This window comes from Spermophilus citellus, assembly GCF_964194105.1.
Source record: "Spermophilus citellus genome assembly, chromosome: 16".
Lineage (NCBI taxonomy): Eukaryota > Metazoa > Chordata > Mammalia > Rodentia > Sciuridae > Spermophilus > Spermophilus citellus.
In genome coordinates, this window is record NC_138196.1 from 70,805,177 (window position 1) to 70,824,607 (window position 19,431).

At 37.0% G+C, this 19,431-nt stretch overlaps 1 long non-coding RNA gene across 1 annotated transcript in view; it reads left to right on the forward strand.

The window, feature by feature from the left end:
• The first annotated feature begins 2,388 nt into the window (after positions 1-2,388).
• Positions 2,389-19,431, forward strand: part of LOC308635375 — an 81,470-nt gene continuing 64,427 nt past the window's right edge. Inside the window, exons 1-2 of the long non-coding RNA XR_014019179.1 lie at positions 2,389-2,563; positions 3,253-3,328. This is a non-coding gene — a long non-coding RNA (uncharacterized lncRNA). The remainder of the gene's footprint in view (positions 2,564-3,252; positions 3,329-19,431) is intronic.

Sequence of the window (19,431 nt, forward strand, 5' to 3'; positions counted from 1 at the left end):
ATGTAGTAGAACAGGTTATACCTGAATCCAAAAAAACCTCTTGAACTAAAGTAATGGGGAAAGAATAAGCTCTAAGATAAGTGGTAAGGAAGATTTGGACAGGGTTTAGACTGAGAAACTTGAACATCCAGATTTCCTATATTTGCTATAGGTAGCAAACTATCCCTGATCTGAGGAATCCCAGCCCACCTCTGCAGTAAAACCCTCCTTATCAATAACTTCCAAAGCTGACCAGTTGATCATACTCACCCTCATCACATTTCTTTCTCTACACAGTTGCACTTGAGCCAATCCCACATGATCTACAGTGACCAAAGAGATTCAGGAAGAGATAGCCTCTACATTAAGAGAACTATAAGACAATCTTCACCACCCCCATCTTTATCTGCAGGATTAGAAAGAACATGTATGGCTGGAGGCTAGAGGGTACTAACAAAAGGAGAAGTAATGTCAGCTTCAAGTAACTCAGATTTGTTGACCACAGTGAACCCAATCAGGACTCAAGACATAATGTGTTGGCTCAAGTACCCAGGTCCCATCCACATCCCGCCTGGCAGTAGGGATAAGGTTCCCCTCCACGGAACGGGCTGGCTGAGAAATAAAATGGCAAAAATACTGTAGTTTCAAGAGCAGGGGCAGGATGGGCAAGCTGATCAGACCAATCAAGCTTCTAGCAAAATGGCACCCACACCTACTTTATTTATATCAGGAGACATCAAAGGCCTTCCATAGAATGATCTTCTCCAAAAAAGGTTAAAGTTGGATTGTTCAGTTCCTAATAGGTTATGCCCATCTCTGGAGCTGCTATGAGGGACTTCCTAGCAGAGCAGAGGGAAAGGTCATGCACATTGGGCCAACTATTGCCATGGGAGAGCCACGGACAGTTCCCAATGCCAGGCCTATCTCCTGGCTTCCATGCCGAGAGAAGATTCTCATATATTTCACAGATAGCTTTCCGCACTCAGAATTGATAATAAAAATATGCCCAAACAGTACAGCCAACTCAGCAATAGCCCACATTCAGTGAAATTGATATGCCACTCATGTCGGAATAATGAAAGAAAGAAATCTGAAAACTCAGAGAATTGGGAATATGGAAATGTTTCTAGTTTGTGTGAGTTAAACCATAAGTCAATCGTGCAATTTCCACAATCCCAGGATGTGATGGGAATGGCTGTTCTTAGTAACCAGCAGAATGTCAACTGACCAATAAAATAGAGGTTAATATAGTTCAAATTTAAGCCATGTTAAATCATCCAGACCCTCACCTTCAGAGGTAGTGTAGCAAAAGTTAAAGTAATACCATATTTTTGAAATAACAACAGAGATTAGAGATTAGAAACACTATCAAAGACTAAAGATCCTGGGATGGTGATCACTCATAAATTCTGAACATTTCTGTTTGGTCAGCAAAACAAACAGAACTCACAAAGATACACACTTTTGAAAAATTTCAGTAGGCTTATCATAAACAAAACCAAATAATGAGGTAATTTACAGTTATAGTTATGAATATGTTATGCTTACTGGCCCAGTCAAGCACAAGCCCTAATATTTAGCAATTGATTTGTCAAGTGTATTCTCTCTACTTCAATCGATAAGCAAAAATCAGAGATATAGTTTGGATGTGCACACTACTGATAATACTGCATATTTCATGTCTTGCACCAGAACTATGCTATTCTTTTGTGCTCTTATGAAATCGTCAAGAGGGCCTTGAGCAACCTGATCAACAATGTGATCAATAAAACATCACCTTGACTCATTATATTGATGGATTTGTGCTAATAGGAGCTAGTGATCAAGAAGGAGCATGCACCTTCTATGTCTTAAGAAGACATGTACTATAGGTTGAAATAAAAACCTTGGAGAAATTCAGAAACCTGATAATAGTGAAGTTTGGAGGGTCAATAACATAGTACATGTCAGATAATATCTCTCTCTCTCTCTCTCTCTCTCTCTCTCTCTCTCTCTCTCTCTCGTAAAGATTGAACCAGGGTGTTTATTGACTGAGTTTCATCCAAGTCCTCCTTTTTTATGTTTTATTCTGAGACAGACTCCTTTCACTTAGTGAGACTGTGAATGTCTATTTCTCTGGTTTCTCTCCTGGGAGTTTTGCCTTGGCCTTCTGGCCTCCCTCAGCTGAGTTCTCTGATTCTCCAAGGTGCTACCTGCTTCTCTTTCTTCTTTCTGCAGCTGTTCCTTAATTCTTAGAGATGGTTCTAGCTCTATGACTATTACCCTCTATTTCCTTCTCTACTTTTTTGTATTTTCTTTATACCTTGCTTATTTGTGGGTGGTCTCTTTGTAAATATTCACTGTTCAAATGATCTGAATTGTAGATCATTTTGCCATCTCTTTCCTTTTGGGATCTCAACTAAAGGAAAATCCAAAGCATGTAGCCTGCCATTCAACAAAGGAGTGAATGAAAACTGTGATCACAGATCCATTGGGAAATAGAAGAAAAGAGTGTGAGCAACAGAGATAGAGGTTTTTGAATAGGAAGCAATGAAGAAATGAAAATAATATATAATGGTTGATATAAAACAATACAAAGTAGACGGTGAGTAGACTTTGCCTTTATTGAAGGTGCAACAAGTCTTTGATAAAAGTACCTAAGAGTGCAAGATGGACCTGGCTTAAGAAAGATGTAATGTTGGCCACCATCTTTACTATTATCACAGTCATTGTCACCATTGTTAGTAGCAGGAATTTCCTTCCTTAATATCACAGTAACAACAATAAAGCCAGCCGTGGGTTGTCAAATCAATTGCTAACAGAAATAGTCTTACTAAGAATTTTATAAGTAATAGCAGTACTATTTATATGTGTTAGGAAGTAATCCTCAGTTTTGGACAAGATTAAAATTTTAAGATTAGTGGGGAAAAAACTGATTGTAAAGAAACAAAAAAGGAAACTTGAGAGAAAATTAGATAATATAATGTAGAATCCACAGATGAGAGCAAAGATTTTGAAAGCGAATAAAAAGAGTATTCATTCAGTCACAAATACTTATTGACTTCCTTTTATATGCCAGGCACCCAGGCGAATTCAGAGCCTGCAAAAGTGAGCAAAACAGACAGGGCCTCATTTTTAAAATACCTTTATCCATGATGATTTGAATAGCTTGTGAAAAGTATTATTGTTCTTATTATCTTATCGAGGTATTCAATAAAGTCAGCTAAGAACTGTTTTAAAATGCCAATTTTCTCAGCAATATGAGCCCTTTTATTTCAATCTCTATTCATCTAGAAAGTATTTTTCATGAATGTGAACATATCTATTAAACAACTGATCAAGGAATGAAAAAATGCTGCTACTAATCAAAGTAAGAAAATTGAGCATGAAAATATTAAAGCTGAGATGTAAATGATATAACATTTCCAGTTTCCTAAAATTCATATTTCTGCACAGTTCTGGCCTTACCGCGAAAGTAGAAACTATTCAGCTCGAATAGTCCTTACAATAGTTAAAATTAAAATGCACATCCCTTTGTCGATGATCAATAGACTGCTTTCATTCATTCTCCTTAGGGAGACTCTCAAATTCCCTGTTACCTCAAATATTAGCCTCTAAGTAATTTTGATTCTTACATTGAAAAGATGTTTAATAATGAATAAATTAGTTTTAAATTTGTACGATTCTCTATATTGTTAAACTGAGGATAAAGGCAACTGTCCTTGGGTATATTAGTCTTACTACTTGGGCCTGCTTTTCACATTCCTTTTGAAAACAGTATTTATAAAAGGAAAAGAGTTAAAAATAGGAATTGATCCCATATCCATTTCTTTTCTTCTACTAACTAGAGAAATGAAACAGTTGTAAACCTACAACAAAAAGAATAGAGGGGAAATTGCTAGAACATGTGACCCACCAAAATTTTAAGGAGTAAATTGAAAGGAAAACATGAGTCAGAGGATACAGTATATTTAACACAGGTGAAAGACGGACAGAAGACACAGGATATCAGCTGTCCAGCTACGTATGTAGATACAGAGAACACAGAGGGACTTGGAGATATTGGCCAGTCCCTGAGTTTTAGCTGAGATTGAAGGTCATCATTGGAAGTGGCAATTTTCTGTTGTACCATTTAGCTCCTGAAAAGATATTTCTTACTTCTCATCAACTATTTTTTTTCCATCACCTTCAATGGCAGTCTATATTTAATTTGAATGTAAATTTTTAGCTCATTTCACTTTTTAAAAAACTGGAAGTCAAATCTAGTTGCAACGTGAAAGTTATTTAAATGCATGAAATTTGACATCCATATTTATGTGAATTATAAAATTCTTTGCCCCATATTTAATAGAAATCTTAACTGAATGAAGCTGTATTTTCATTTTGAGGGTTGTTCTGGGCCAAGACTGAAGCTGTGCATTTTGATATGACAATTAAAAACTCAATTTGACATGTACTACAAAAAAAATCTGGTTAATAAATCTCTGGTCTTAATTTTTTTTTCTGTGCCAAAGTTTATGAATGTTAGTTCTTATCTCTAAAGCTGTTCTCTCATAACAAAATTTCAAAGTCTTTTTTATCCCTCCACTGTCCAAACAAAAACCAAGTTGAAAACACCTGCATGAAATTGCTTTTAAAATGCTATGAAGTTTTTGACATGCCGTAAACACTGATGTGTCTCCATCTTGTATAGAGGACACTTCTCAAGTCAAGTTGACTTTCAGATGGGCATGACCTAAGGTAGAGGTATGCAAGCTCATTCTGAAATACAGATACTTAATTATTTATAAGGAGTATTTAACTCAAAGAGCTCTGAAGAATTGTTAAACTTTAAAGAAATCTGTAAGAATATTAAAATATATTTATTATTTGTTAGTTGGCAAGTTCACATAGTTTGTATTCCTAACACCTTTCAAAGTATACTGTATTGTTTTCTATGATTATATTTTTTGAGTTTTTTTCTTTTTAAATGGGGATTAAACCAGGGGTGTCTTATCACTGAGCTCCATCCCTAGTCTTTTACACTGTTTTTTTATTTATTTTGAGACAGTATCCCCCCAAGTTGCTGAGGCTAGCATTGGACTTGTGATCCTCCTGAGCAGTCTCCTGAGACTCTGGATTACAGGCATGTGACTCCACAGCTGGCTTTATGATTAATTTTTAAGATAAATATACCAAAGTAATTAACTTTGGGAATTGCACAGCTCATAGATATGGATATGTTGCTGGCACCTTTAAGAGACTTGATTACATTTCTAAAAAATGAAGTATTTATTTACTCAGCTTGATATATTTAAATATAAACTTTCTACATTAAATATAACTGTATAAATCTAAGTCTATCTAAATGGCTAAATTCTATTTGTATGCTAAATATAAAGAAAAATTTAAGCTTTTGTTTTTAACTTAGTGTTCAATAAAATCATAATAACATAGTGGACAGGTAAGCTACAGAAAGGGATTTATAATATTCACCATTTGACAGGTTTATCTTCCAAATAATGGATAATCCTTTGCTTATAATGAAATTTGTTAATTGGGCCATATAAGATGTTTTCTACACTGTTGTTAGTGTTGATAATTTGACATAAATGCATTATTTATGCCTTACTGTTTTGGGCCAGACTATGTGTATTAGATTAAAAATCCTGCCCAATAGCCAATGGTAAACAGCCATAATGCATGTTAAGGGGCCATGGGTGAAATACATTTTTATTGTCCTTTGTGAGGAAATATAAAGGACAAAGCAGTTGCAGAGTCGGGGTTTTCTAACAATGACTGACAAAGAAACTGGAGTTCAGCCATTTGTTGCCACTGAGCCATCACTTAAATATTCAACTATCTGTATGCTGATATTAAGAAGAGGTAAGGAGAGGTGCTGGGGACAGGGGGTCGACAGGGAGCTGGCAGCTGCATCCAGTTATCTTGTCTAACCACTATAATCTAAATAAACATGTTACATTTTAAGAGCTTATAGGTCATATTTGAGTACTGTATCACAAGTTGGCTAACAGGGAAGGAAAAATCTTTTTACTTTTGACTGCTTCATTCCTCTGCAGCTTGGTAAGTACTTTAGATAAAAGGTCCAGGAAGACTAAAGCCTTGGCCCTGTATGCCAGCTCAAGAATAGAGGTCATGACACAAAGCAAATCTTAATAAATACAAAAGAATAAAATCCAGTGTATCATATCATATCATATTCCATTATGAGATCATAATGGAATGAAGGTAGAAATCAACAGCAAGAAAAATAATAGAAACCACGTAAACACATAGATTTTTTTTTATTGGTTGTTCAAAACATTACATAGTTCTTGATATATCATATTTCACACTTTGATTCAAGTGGGTTATAAACTCCCATTTTTACCCCGTATACAGATTGCAGAGTCACATCAGTTACACTTCCACTGATTTACATATTGACATACTCATGTCTGTTGTATTTTGCTGCCTTTCCTATCCTCTACTATCCCCCCTCCCCTCCCCTCCCCTCCCCTCTTCTCTCTCTACCCCCTCTACTGTAATTCATTTCTCCCCCTTATATTATTTTTTCCTTTCCACTCACTTCCTCTTGTATGTAATTTTGTATAACCCTAAGGGTCTCCTTCCATTTCCAAGCAATTTCCCTTCTCTCTCCCTATCCCTCCCACCTCTCATCCCTGTTCAATGTTAGTAATCTTCTCATGCTCTTCTTCCCTACTCTGTTCTTAGTTACTTTCCTTATATCAAAGAAGACATTTGGCATTTGTTTTTTAGGGATTGGCTAGCTTCACTTAGCATAATCTGCTCTAATGCCATCCATTTCCCTCCAAATTCTATAATTTTATCATTTTTTAATGCAGAGTAATACTCCATTGTGTATAAATGCCACATTTTTTTTTATCCATTTGTCTATAATGAAGATGCCCAACATACAGAATAAGGAGAAAATCTTAAAAGCTACAAGAGAAAGGAAGCAGATCACATTTAGGGGTAAACCAATCAGGATAACAGCTGATCTCTCAACACAGACTTTGAAAGCTAGAAGATCCTGGAATAACATATTTCAAACACTGAAAGAAAATGGATTCCAACCAAGAATTGTGTATCCAGCAAAATTAAGCTTCAAGATGGAAGATGAAATTAAAACCTTCCACGATAAACAAAAGTTAAAAGAATTTGCAGCTAGAAAACCATCTCTCCAAAAAATCCTCAGCAAAACATTACAGGAAGAGGAAATGGAAAATAACAATGAAAACCAACAGTGGGAGGTAGGACAGTAAAGGGGGGAAAATAATCAAAGAGGAAAACAAACCATATTCAGTAACATAAATAAACAAATATGGCTGGAAGGATAACCCATATCTCAATAATAACCCTAAATGTTAATGGCTTAAACTCACCAATTAAGAGACACAGGCTAGTAGAATGGATCACAAAACATGACCCAACAATATGCTGCCTACAGGAGACGCATTTGATAGGAAAAGACATACATAGACTGAAGGTGAAAGGTTGGGAAAAATCATATCACTCATATGGACTTCGGAAACAAGCAGGAGTGTCCATACTCATATCAAATAAAATAGATTTCAAGCCAAAGTTAAACACATAGATATTGAGTAATGCTCTCATAAATAAAGAATGGATAAAAAAGAATTGAGAATAGACACCAAGAAATTCTTAGAAACAAATGAGAATATATATACAACATATCAAAATCTCTGGGACAGAATTAAAGTAGTTTTAAGAAGCAAATTTATAGCATTGAGTGCCTACATTAAAAAATTCAAGGATTCCAAATATATAAGCTTATGTTATGCCTCAAGGCTTTAGAAAAATAAGAATATACTAACTCCAAAACCATAGAAGACAGAAAATAATTAAGATCAGAGCTAAAATGAATGAAATTGAGAATATGAAAATACAGAAGATCAATGCAATGAAGAGTTGGGTCTTTGAAAATTAAGTAAGATTGACAAACCTTTAGCCAAGGTAGCCAAATGAAAGAGGGGGAAGATGCAAATCAACAAGATGAAGGTTGACAAAAGATAACACCATAGACCCTTCTGGAATCCAGAGGATTATCAGAATGTATTTTGAAAATTTAATACCCTAATAAAATGGGAAATCTGGAAGACATTGATAAATGTCTAGACACATACGAACACCCCAAATTTAATAAGGAAAATACAATCAAAAAGACTAATATCATGTAATGAAATTGAAACAACAATTAAAAGCCTTCCAAAAAATAAAAACCCAGGACCTGATGGAACTCTCACCTGAGTTCTACCAGACCTTTATAGAAGAATTAACACCAGTTCTTTTCAAATTACTCCATGAAATTGAAATGGAGGGAACTTTCCAAAATATATTCTACAAAGCCAGTATAACTCTGATAACAAAACCAAAGATGCCTCAAAGAAAGAAAACTACAGACCAATATATCTGATATTGGTAGATGCAAAAATTCCTAATAAAATATTAGCAAAATGCATTCAAGAACACGCACACACACAAAAAAATGCACTTGATCAAATGGATTTTGTTCCAGGAATGCAAGGTTGATTTGACATATGTAAATCAAATTAATTTACAACTTAAATAGAATCAATGAAAAGAATTTTGTGATCATCTCAACAGACACAGAAAAGACCTTTGATAAAATACAGCACCTATTCGTATTTAAAAATACTGGAGAAGTTAGAGATCAAAGGAACTTACCTTAAAATCATAAAGGCTACTTATGACAAACCCAAAGCCAACATCATACTAAATGGAGAAAAACTAAAAGCATTCCTCTAAAATCAGGGCCAAGATTAGGCTGTCCATTCTACCACTCCTATTCAATAAAGCCCTCAAAACATTAGCCAGAGCCATCAGGAGCCAAAATAAAATCAAAGGGATACACACAGGAAAAGAAGAAGTCAAACTAACTCTGTTCATCAATGATATGGTCCTATATCTAGAAGACCCAAAAAACTCCACTTCTAGAGCTTATAAATGAGTTCACCAAAGTATCAGGATACAAGATCAACACCCATAAATCAATGGCTTTCCTATGCTCCAGTAGTGATTCAACTAAGGAAGAAATCAGGAAAACCATTCCATTCACAAGAACCTCAAAAATTGAAATAAAAAAAATAAATAGAATGCTTAGGAACTAATCTAACCATAGAGGTAAAAGAGCTTTACATTGAAAATTATAGAACAGTGAGGAAAGAAATTGAAAAAGACCATAGAAGATGGAAAGATATCCCACATTCTTGAATAGTCAGAATTAATGTTGTCAACATGGCTATACTATCAAAAGCAATATACAGATTCAATGCAATCCCCATCAAAATACCAATGACATTTGTCAAAGAATTAGAAAAATTCTTAAATTCATTTGGAAGAATAAGAGACCCAGAATAGTCAAAGCAAAATTAAGCAAGAAAAGGGAAATCACATGGAAATGGAGGGAGCCCCTCATTGTTATACAAAATTACATATAAGAAGTTATGGGGGGAATGGGATAACAAACATGGAGGGAAATGAATTACAGTAGATGGGGTAGAGAGAGAAGATGGGAGGGGAGGGGAAGGGGGATAGTAGAGGTTAGGAAAGGTAGCAGAATACAACAGTCACTAACATGGCAGTATGTAAAAATGTGATGTGCAACCGATGTGATTCTGCAATCTGTATTTGGGGTAAAAATGGGAGTTCATAACCCACTTGATTCTAATGTATGAAATATGATATGTCAAGAGCTTTGTAATGTTGTGAACAACCAATAAAAAAAAAGAAAAGAAAAGCAGGAAGCATCACAATACCTGATCTGAAATTATACTACAGAGCTGTAGTAACAAAAGAAGGTATGTTATTGTTATCAAAATAGACATGAAGACCAATGGAACAGAAGACACTGAGACAAATCCATATACCTACAGCCACCTGATATTTGACAAAGGTGCCAGAAATATATTTTGGAGAAAAGACAGCTTTTTTTTTTAACCAACAGAAAATTACTTTTTTGGATGACTTCATTGGTCAACTTGAAGAACAAGCCAACTAAACTAATCTAATCTAAATTTGTAGTTACATTTCAAGGAAAAATAAAAGATAAATTGTGTATTTTTATGCCTGAAGAGGGCTTTGTTAAATATTGGTCAAAGAAGTTTTAATTGACATAATAGAAAATCAAATCACATAGGTTGACATGCCCTTTAGGGCATAGCAAATTGTTGTGGTGATGTGGCTTCAATTGCTAGAACAAATTGGTGATCTGCAGGGTAAATGAAGATTTTGTGTCTAATGCATTTAGATTGCTTTTGACATTATATTCAGTCCCAGTTTCTTGAGCAGTTTTATTACCAGCATACCTGAATTGTGATCTGTGGCTAGCTGTTCTGTAGCTATATAATGCCTCAAAACAATTGTGATGTTTCACGTGTGATAAACTTTGAAATTCTCCACAGGACATATACAGAAAAAACAAAGGAAAATAATTTCCAGAATCCAATCTTACAGGGTGAATTGACCTAAAAGAAAGAGAAGAAGCTTCATTACAAAAAGCAAGACAAGAATATACACTCTCTGGGCTGGGGATATAGCTCAGTTGGTAGAGAACCTGCCTAGAATGCACAAGGCCCTTTCAATCCCCAGCACCAAAAAAAAAAAAAAAAAAAAAAAGAACGAACAAAAGAAAGAAAGAAAGAAAAAGAATACACACTCTCATCACAAGTTACAAGATAGCAGTATAACAGAAAGCAGTTAATAAGCTTTCACAGTGGATATTAAAGGAAGAAAATATTACTTTAATTCTACCTATACTATGCCTATGCATGTGTGTGCATGCATGCATGCAATACATATACACAGAGACACATAGAGATGCACACACACAGAGTGTGGGTGTGGGAAGCAAGACAGCACATGGCTATATGAAATAAGTGGATTAAATCATTCTTCCAATTGACATTGTACTGTGGATACTTGATCCTCTATAGTATATACCTTAGAATATGAACTAGGTTTCTGCTAAGTTTCAACTCACTTTCCATATCTTTCCATTTCCATAAGTAATATCATCAATGATATGATCCTATATCTAGAAGACCTAAAAGATGTTTATGCATTTAGCTGGTAAAAGTGAAACAAAAGATTTTGACAGGAAATATTATATGAGTCATCGGACAGTCAGAGAGAATTAGTAAGGAAGCCAGTTTATCATAGTGCCATTTTAGATAATGCAAAGAATGGTACATTTTTAAACAATGATGACAAAGCTAGCAGATTCTAAATTAAAAGTCTGCAAAGATAATAAATATGATGACAGATGACATTTATATTTTTATATATAGCTCTAATAAAGTAATTTTAGAGGATGTTATTAGTCGTGCGACAAATACTTAGATTTTTTTTTTCAAAAAAATCTAATGAATTATTATTTTTTAACTGAATTAAGGGACATGTATAACAGATAGCAAACTATATTAACTTATTTACTCTTTAAACACAACTTTGTTGATTTTCTGTTAGGATTCCAACACTAGGCTACATGCTAGAATTATAACAATGAGCAAGGCGGACATGGAGCCTGACTTCAGCCACTGGTTTTAGAGTGTGGATAAAGAAGGGTAAATGGCAGCTGTAATGGAGTGCATTGGTGCCATGGTAAAGGACATATGATGCTGTGGGGACAGAACCAGATGACATCTAGCACATGTCATTGAGGAACTGGCATTCACGAGAGATCTAAGAAAGACGAAGGGCTCTCTCTCCCCTGGGGAACTTTGTGTCTTGAATGTATATTCCTTGTTTCACCCTAAAAGCCTCTCGCTTTCAAAGTAGCCAACCTTGTCCCTTGAATGTGTCTATACTTTCTTAAATAAACTTTTGTCTGTGTCTCTGAACAAAAAAGGAAAAAGGATTAAGATGGAGGGAGCCAGGTACAGGGGAGGGTGGTGTTTGTATGCTTTCCTGGGCATGATGGTTGGCCAGTTGCTTTAAGTGAACTTTCCACTGCAGACAATTGGACTCCAGAAAGGATACAGCCAAGGGTTTAGAAATATGAGGGAAAGGGTAACTATGAAGACAATAGAATTTGGTGGTTATTACTCTGCTCAATTGATGCTTTGATTAAAAAAAAAGTAAATAAAATTGGAGAATAATTGTTGTCTAATAGTCAAGTGTCAAGGTTAACAACCTCTTTGGTAGCACCTAAAAATGACACTCACCTCCCGCAGCAGAAGAGGAGAGAGAGCTCCCACAAAGGTTATGCTGTCAACCAACGTATACTTGCTATGTGAAGGTCAGGGCCATGCTTGTGAAAGAACAGGAAACTGACACATTCTTTGATGCATCCAGATTCTTAAATCTACAGATTATCCTGACCTACAGAAGTAGCAGACTTTCCTGCACAGTAGGCTGGTGATGCACTTTAACTGAGGATGAGGTAGATCTCCCTCACCCTTCAAGATAACATGCACTCCCACAACACCAACACCATACAATACTAGGGTTAAGTCAGTGCAATACAGCTGGAGGTATGCTGCACCTGCAGGAGGAGGAAGTGCTGGTCCTAGATAGTAGATACGGGCAGGAGCTACGAGAGGAAGGATGGGATCAAATCCTTACAAGGACCACATGCTAACTGATTGCCTCACTGGAGCTCTTAGTAAGGACCAAATTGTGAAATTACTGGGATTTAACTTCAGTTTAGATCAAAGGTAATTTACTGAGAGTATTCTATCCAAGTGCAGGATTTAACACTCCAGCAAAGACCCAGAAAAAAATTTGCAAACACATTGCTAGAACAGCTTATAGAATTGGGGTAAGTTCATGGTTCATGCTAAGTAACATCAAAATGTCACATTTAATGTGACAGACTCTAAGAGTAGAGATTAAAAAACAGGGCAGCATGTATGTATGTTTCAGAATGCATTTATTATGTAAGGTTGGAAACAACCCCGACATCTATGCTTCATTACATATCCATCAGGATACATCATTCCAAAATACAGAAAAGTTAGCCTTGAGAAGGGCACTGAGTTCAGTGGGTGGCTCTGCTCTCTGGGCCACGCTAACAAAAGATGATGCTATTGAAAGCCTAGGCTTATAAATAGCAAGGTTGATAGAACACACACATACACACACACACACACACACACACACACACACACACACACACACACCCTGATAGATGCCCGGCTGCAGCATTTAACTGTGCAAGCAATTATTGCAATGAATGGCAAAGTCAAAGTGATTCAGCCAAGGGAAATTGACCTACAGAAAATTATGGAAGATGGTTAATTGTGCAAGATGCATCTTGAGCAACAAACAAGGATATTGTCCTATCCACAGCAACAAAGCCACAACTCCTATGCCCTATTTTTTGGATTTGAGTTTTGGTTTTGGTTTGCTATCTTTTTAAACTATATTGTCTGAAGTAGAGAAAGGCTGGTCCCTGAACATATCTACTTTTAGATTTTTTTTTTGTTAGCATAGTGATAGGGGGCTTAAGATTTGGCTATTCTTTCTTTATGTAGATTACTAATTATTTCACATTTTAAATCCTGTATCATTTTTATCATTTTTATTTCCACTGACTGAAAGCTCTGAGTCCCTATATTTTATTTTCTTAAGATATTTTAACCACAGAAAGACTCTTGCTCATGAGATTAGATAATTAATATCTTCATTTTTTACAAAGTGAGTGGGATAGAGGGTCAATGAATCCTTATAGACTTTCAGCCTACACCCTCTTCCATATGTCACACTGAGCCTGACTCCCACTCTCTGCTCTCTGGGACATGCTAACAAATGCTACCTCCATATCCTGAATCTCTTCAGTATTCTTCAGGAAAAGCAAAGAGAGAGAAACTCTTACTGGGAAAAAAACTTAAATAAACCCTGTAGCTTCACTTGCTCTTAGTTGACTTCAAAATCACTAATTTTGGAAGCCACACAGCTGGATAACACATTGTTAGTCTCCCATTAGCTTTGCTGTAGATAACACCTCTGATGTGTGGATTTTGATGATAACCGTTGCCTTGGTTACTCTTCCGGGACTTGAAGGCTGCATTTGCTGAAAAAAAAAAAAAACAACAAAACGGGCTCTTCACTTTGGCCTGCGGATGTCCAGCGGGTGACTGGGAAAAAAATTCATAACATTTCCACCCTCATATTGTCTGTCTCCTTTACTGCTTAATCTTTGAGCCAGATTCTATTCAGCTCTGCATGCAGACATGTTGATCATTTGGAAAATGTGTTCAGAACTATAATGCAGGATTAACTTAACCCAGACTTGTCTAACCTGCCTCCTCCCCCCTTTAAAGTTAATGACACTTACCAGTCTCCATGACAGGAAACAACAGATCCCGAAAGGAGAAAAAAGAGGTGGCATGCAAGTTCCTGCAAGATCTCACACTATTCTCAGAAAAGACATGAATATTCCTCCCCTCTGTAGCCTACCCTCTCCTTCGTTATTCCTATCCTATTCAAAACCACTCACTCCCCTGGATTTGAGAAGTTGATTTGCAAGCAAAACTGCTGCTTCCCCATGCCTTTGCCACTGAATGAAGCTTTTCTTTCTCCCTAACACTTGTTGCTTGGTCATTGGTTCTTCTGTGGGAGGAGTTTCCAGATCCTGGGTTCAGTAAAATCTACAGTCTCCTCACAGGTGGCACCTGTCTCCATGATTCTTACTTGATTACTCTCCTCCACATCTCCTCTCCTGTTCTCCTTGTTCTTGAAGGGATATAATGAAAAACTTTAGAAAAGATTTCTTACCATCGGCCTTGTTTCACCAGTTTTACTATCTTTGGGAAATCAGGCCCTTTCTTATGAAGGTGTTTTTTTCTGTTTTATTGTTGTTTGTTATTGTTGTTTGTTTTAAGTCTAAGCCAAGCTCTCAGTGACTTGACTTTGGATATCTGTAGACACTGGAGTTTCCATCTACAAGACACAGTCCACACTATATTATCTCATGGGGCTCCAGGAAGGGCATAAGAGAGCACTCCCTTTCTCTTCTAGAACTGAAATAGAGTAAATAAGAGGCAGAGTGAACTGCTCTGAGGCAGAAGTCTAGAGCTTCAAACCTTGAGTTTTGGGTGGTGGTGAACATCTCTATTGCACACAGAGGAGCCCCCTTTCCTGTGTGAAATGTCCAGGCTGAACATAAGGAAAATGGCAGAGGTAAAGTGTGAGTTATAAGGGTAGAAGGTAAATTTTGAATTATAAAATGAAGAGGAAATGCCAATTCCTGAGAGCATGGGGAGACTCAGCCCATATCTCATCCACACTTGATAAGCACGATGTACCCTACAAAGGCAATTCGGATACATCACAGGTAATCTGCAAGGCCTCCTACAGATTAAGGAAATTAATGGGTTTTTGTTTATTTTATTGTGGATATCCAAAGGAGTCTACTTGGGAACAATTATATAAGGACTACATTTTCTTCCTCCCCTTCTCTTCCATGAGATGGACACTTATTCATTTATAGTCTGCTAAAACAGTCTTTGCAAGCTAGAATGATAGAAGGGATTTCACAATAAGATGACAATACAGAGGGAAATTTATGTTTGTATTTTATAGCTGTCATTTCAAAGCTAAGCAAGGCAAGCCATTTTTCTCATTTGCTTCTTTTATGTGCAGGTCCAATAAGAGGTAATGGTGCCAATCTTCATCCAGAGGAAAACAGACACAATCTGGCTTAGAGCAGTACAGTGACATTGTCATTATTTTGGTGGAACTATGGGTGTAAAGTCTAGGAAAACAGTATTGGGAAGAGGCTGGGAGGGAGAAAGGGAAAGGCAGAAAAGATCTTCCTAATGAAAGGTGTGAAGAGAGAATGAATAAAAACCTATTTTGTACCATCATCTCTAGTGTGTGGACATGTCTAAGCATATAATTTTAAAACTGTATTTTTTTTCTACTAATGGATATTGCAAAGCTTAAGGACATTACTAAAGAATATAAAAGAAGTCTAATAATACTGGAGCATTATAAGGCAGAATTCTCTTCAAACACCTACCAATATTGGCGAGAATAGCAGGTGTCATCTATTTTGGATTTTCTGAATTTAAAATATTGGTCTATTTATGCTTTACTGGCCTATGTAGACATTGTTAGTTTGAATTATTTCTAGGTAATACAGGTGGTATTGTCATTACTACCTTAATCTCTTCAAGTTCCTCAAAGTTTTATCTCAATATTAAGATTCCCCATGTATTTTTATTATTCTGGTCATTTTTTCTACTAATGACTTGGATACTAAAAAAACTCATTATGATAAAAATTATATAAAATTATTATATAAATTATATGAAATTATTATAAAAATTTTAAAAACTATGCATTTTTTAATGTAAATACTTGGAAATTCCCTATGCTAAATGTGTGTCCCCTGTGAAAATGCTTTTCAAGACTGTATTGGAATTGTTTTTGGTGAGATGGCTTTGAAATCTAGGTTTTCTAAGCAAAACCTGAAACAAAGGTTTATATGGGAAGGAAGTAAAGGAAGCGGAGAAAGAGGGGACACAGAAGTGGAGACAGCAAAGACCCCTGAGAAGAAGCCCTATGATTGATCTGGTCATCCCTCTTAGCAAGAGCGGCTCAACCCCAAGCCAGAGAAAGGCTTTGAGTCCCCATCTTGCTCTGCCCACCTCTTAGACTTCATGTGTGTTGTTTCCTCCATCTCTGATGCTTCCTTCTGTCCCATCCCTCAATCTGCCCACCATTGCTGAGGGCCATTGCCAAGTAGGAATGACGCATCAAAATTTCCTTGCCAGCGTACCCCATGTTGCTTAGAGGACATTCTCTGGGACATTGCATGTATGCTTTAGTAAGGTGACCTTGCTCAAGGACCAGGGCGGATCTGGGTTTAGAGCTGATCAGGTTTTAGGGAGTATCCCGTCCTTGGGTTTAGGGAAGTTCCAGGTTTAAGGTGTACCCTGCGGGGGAATAGGGCGTATCCTGCTGCCTCAGGCACGCCTGATCCTTGAGTTCCGGTTGAGTTCTCGTGAGATTCAGAAAGTATTTGGAAAAAAGCCTCGTGGAGTAGGTGAATTGGGCGGCAGAACTGGGATTTCCCCAGAACGTGTGTAGAGGCCGGTGTGAGTTCAGGAATAAAGATTGCTGTTTGAATCTACAAGGTGTGTGGTGGCTCGTGATTCTGTGCCCAGCCAAGACTGCGGCACACCATGTGCATTTTTATAGTCTCAGTTCATGAGTTTGAATGCCATTTACCAAAGAGGATCCTGTGTGCTTCCTTCTGCCTATTTCTTATTAACAATTCACCTTCTTAACAATTATTTTTCTTTGCAGTCCTTATGTCTTGTAACTACTGAGTCCTTTGGGTAAGTATTGGTTTCATGTCCACGTCCCTCGTGAGGCACAAAGTGATAGAAATATTATGTGTTGCACAGTTCTAGTGATATGCTCGAGTTTGGGACCCCCCAAAGACCACCAGAGACCAAGATCGATGTAAGCAGCAAAGAGGTGTTTATTGCGAGCTAGTGCAGTCCTCTGCACACACAGCAACTGGTGACGCTGAGAGGCCCCGAGCCCAGGGTTTGCAGCAGTTTTATACACTCTTTGGGGAAGGCGGGGACCCCCACATACATCATAGCATCTCTTAGCAAATCATCACATACCACGGGAAAATCATAAAACTACTCTAAAACACATTAGCACATTCACTGGCGGGAACAAGTTGGGTAAGGGTGATTGGTTAGTACAAGAGGGGGATTCCTTTGAACTGATTGGTTTAAGCCACGAGGGGAGTACTGCTGAACTACATGGTTTCCCAACACGTTATCAACCACCTTAAACTACTGGGAGGGTCATCTGGCATCCCAGGTATTTCCCTGTCTCATGCTGATTGGTGGCTGCTACGGGGTTGCCATGGGTCTTAACCTAGCCTGAGTCAGGGACACTTGGCACCAGAGATCTCTTCTGTTATTTGCAGACAAATAACTCAGCAGGGTGGGTATGTGCCTAGGAGTGCTCTGTGAGTTTTTTCCACGGACAAGGACCACACCCCCTTCCTTGGACAGGCTTTGCTCTGAGGTAGAGGCTGGTTTCTCACAAATGGGGTCACATCAGTTTCTCACTAGGTGGATGACTGTACTCAGTACAGTCTTTTTTGAGAGATAAAATGAATGAATAAAAGTGTCATTTTTATTTACTGTTTGTGAGTTAGGCTTACATCCCCGAACATATATGAGTAAGACTATTAAAAAAGGAGATTATTGAATGTAGTTCTTGAGGAGATGCTGAGTTGTGGCTCCTGGCATAGCACTTGCACATAGTTTGGCCACATTATGTATTTGTACAAGCGTTAAGAAGGCAAAGAACAAAGAAAGAATTCAGGAATGGTTAGAGTGAATAATTATCATCACATAAGTCCCTTGGTTGTTTTGGTGCAGAGGCTAATAATGCCCAGACCTCATTACTTCTGTGGATGAAAGTACTGGAGATTTGGTTTCTAGTTATACAATATAGCTAATTCTGAATTTACATAAAAATTGCTCTTCCACTGCCTTAACTCTTAATTGAGGGGCCGTGAAGGATTGTATAAGCTTCCAATATTGGAATTCTTAAAATTGCTTCATTCTATTAATCAAAAATTGGTTTAATACTTTTTTTCCTAAAAACTCTACAATATTGACACATTCTAAGAGCTTCTCGGTAGGTACATATTTTATTTCAGAAATATGTTTTGTGAAATTTTTAGGAGATAAATGTGATAGAAAAGATATGAATAGCACAACAAATTATTTATTTGCAAAACAATTTTACATTCTTTCTGGGACTTTTTAGCTGTTGGCTTGTAGAACAACCTTCCCTTCTGTACCAAATGCAGCTAAATAATGAATGTTCTTCAAAAAAAAGTAAGAGTGAAAAATCCAGAAGGGGACTTTTGCCACCAAGTACTGAAATAATGGCTTTCAGTTTGATAAGGATTTCATTATTCATGATTTTATCCAATCATTCTTCAGTCAAACTTAGTACACATTAATATAACAGAAACATAGCACTTAGTACACATTAATATAACAGAAACATTCTGGTGCTTATCATTTCTGTCAGGTGATTGTTTATATTATTAGCAAGGGATCTGAAAACTGATTTAATGGATCCTCTAATATGAACACAGAAACACAGGCTCTTGTAGGACTAGACTGGTGATAGAAGTAGACAAGTGACATGGTGTCTACATGGAACATGTTATGGTTTAGATGTAAGGTGTCCCCCAAAATTATTGCTAATGCAGGAATATTCAGAGGTGAATGGTTAGATTATGAGAATAGTAACCTAATCAGTCCCATCTAGTTTGAATGGACACCCTGGGTAATAACTGTAGACACGTGGGCCAGGGCTGGGGGAGGTGGGTCTCTGGCCAGCATTCTCTGGAAAGGTTCATCTTCTCTACAGTCTTTCCCCTCTCTATTTCTGGTCACCATACGCAGAGCAGCTTTCCTCCGTCACACTCTTCCT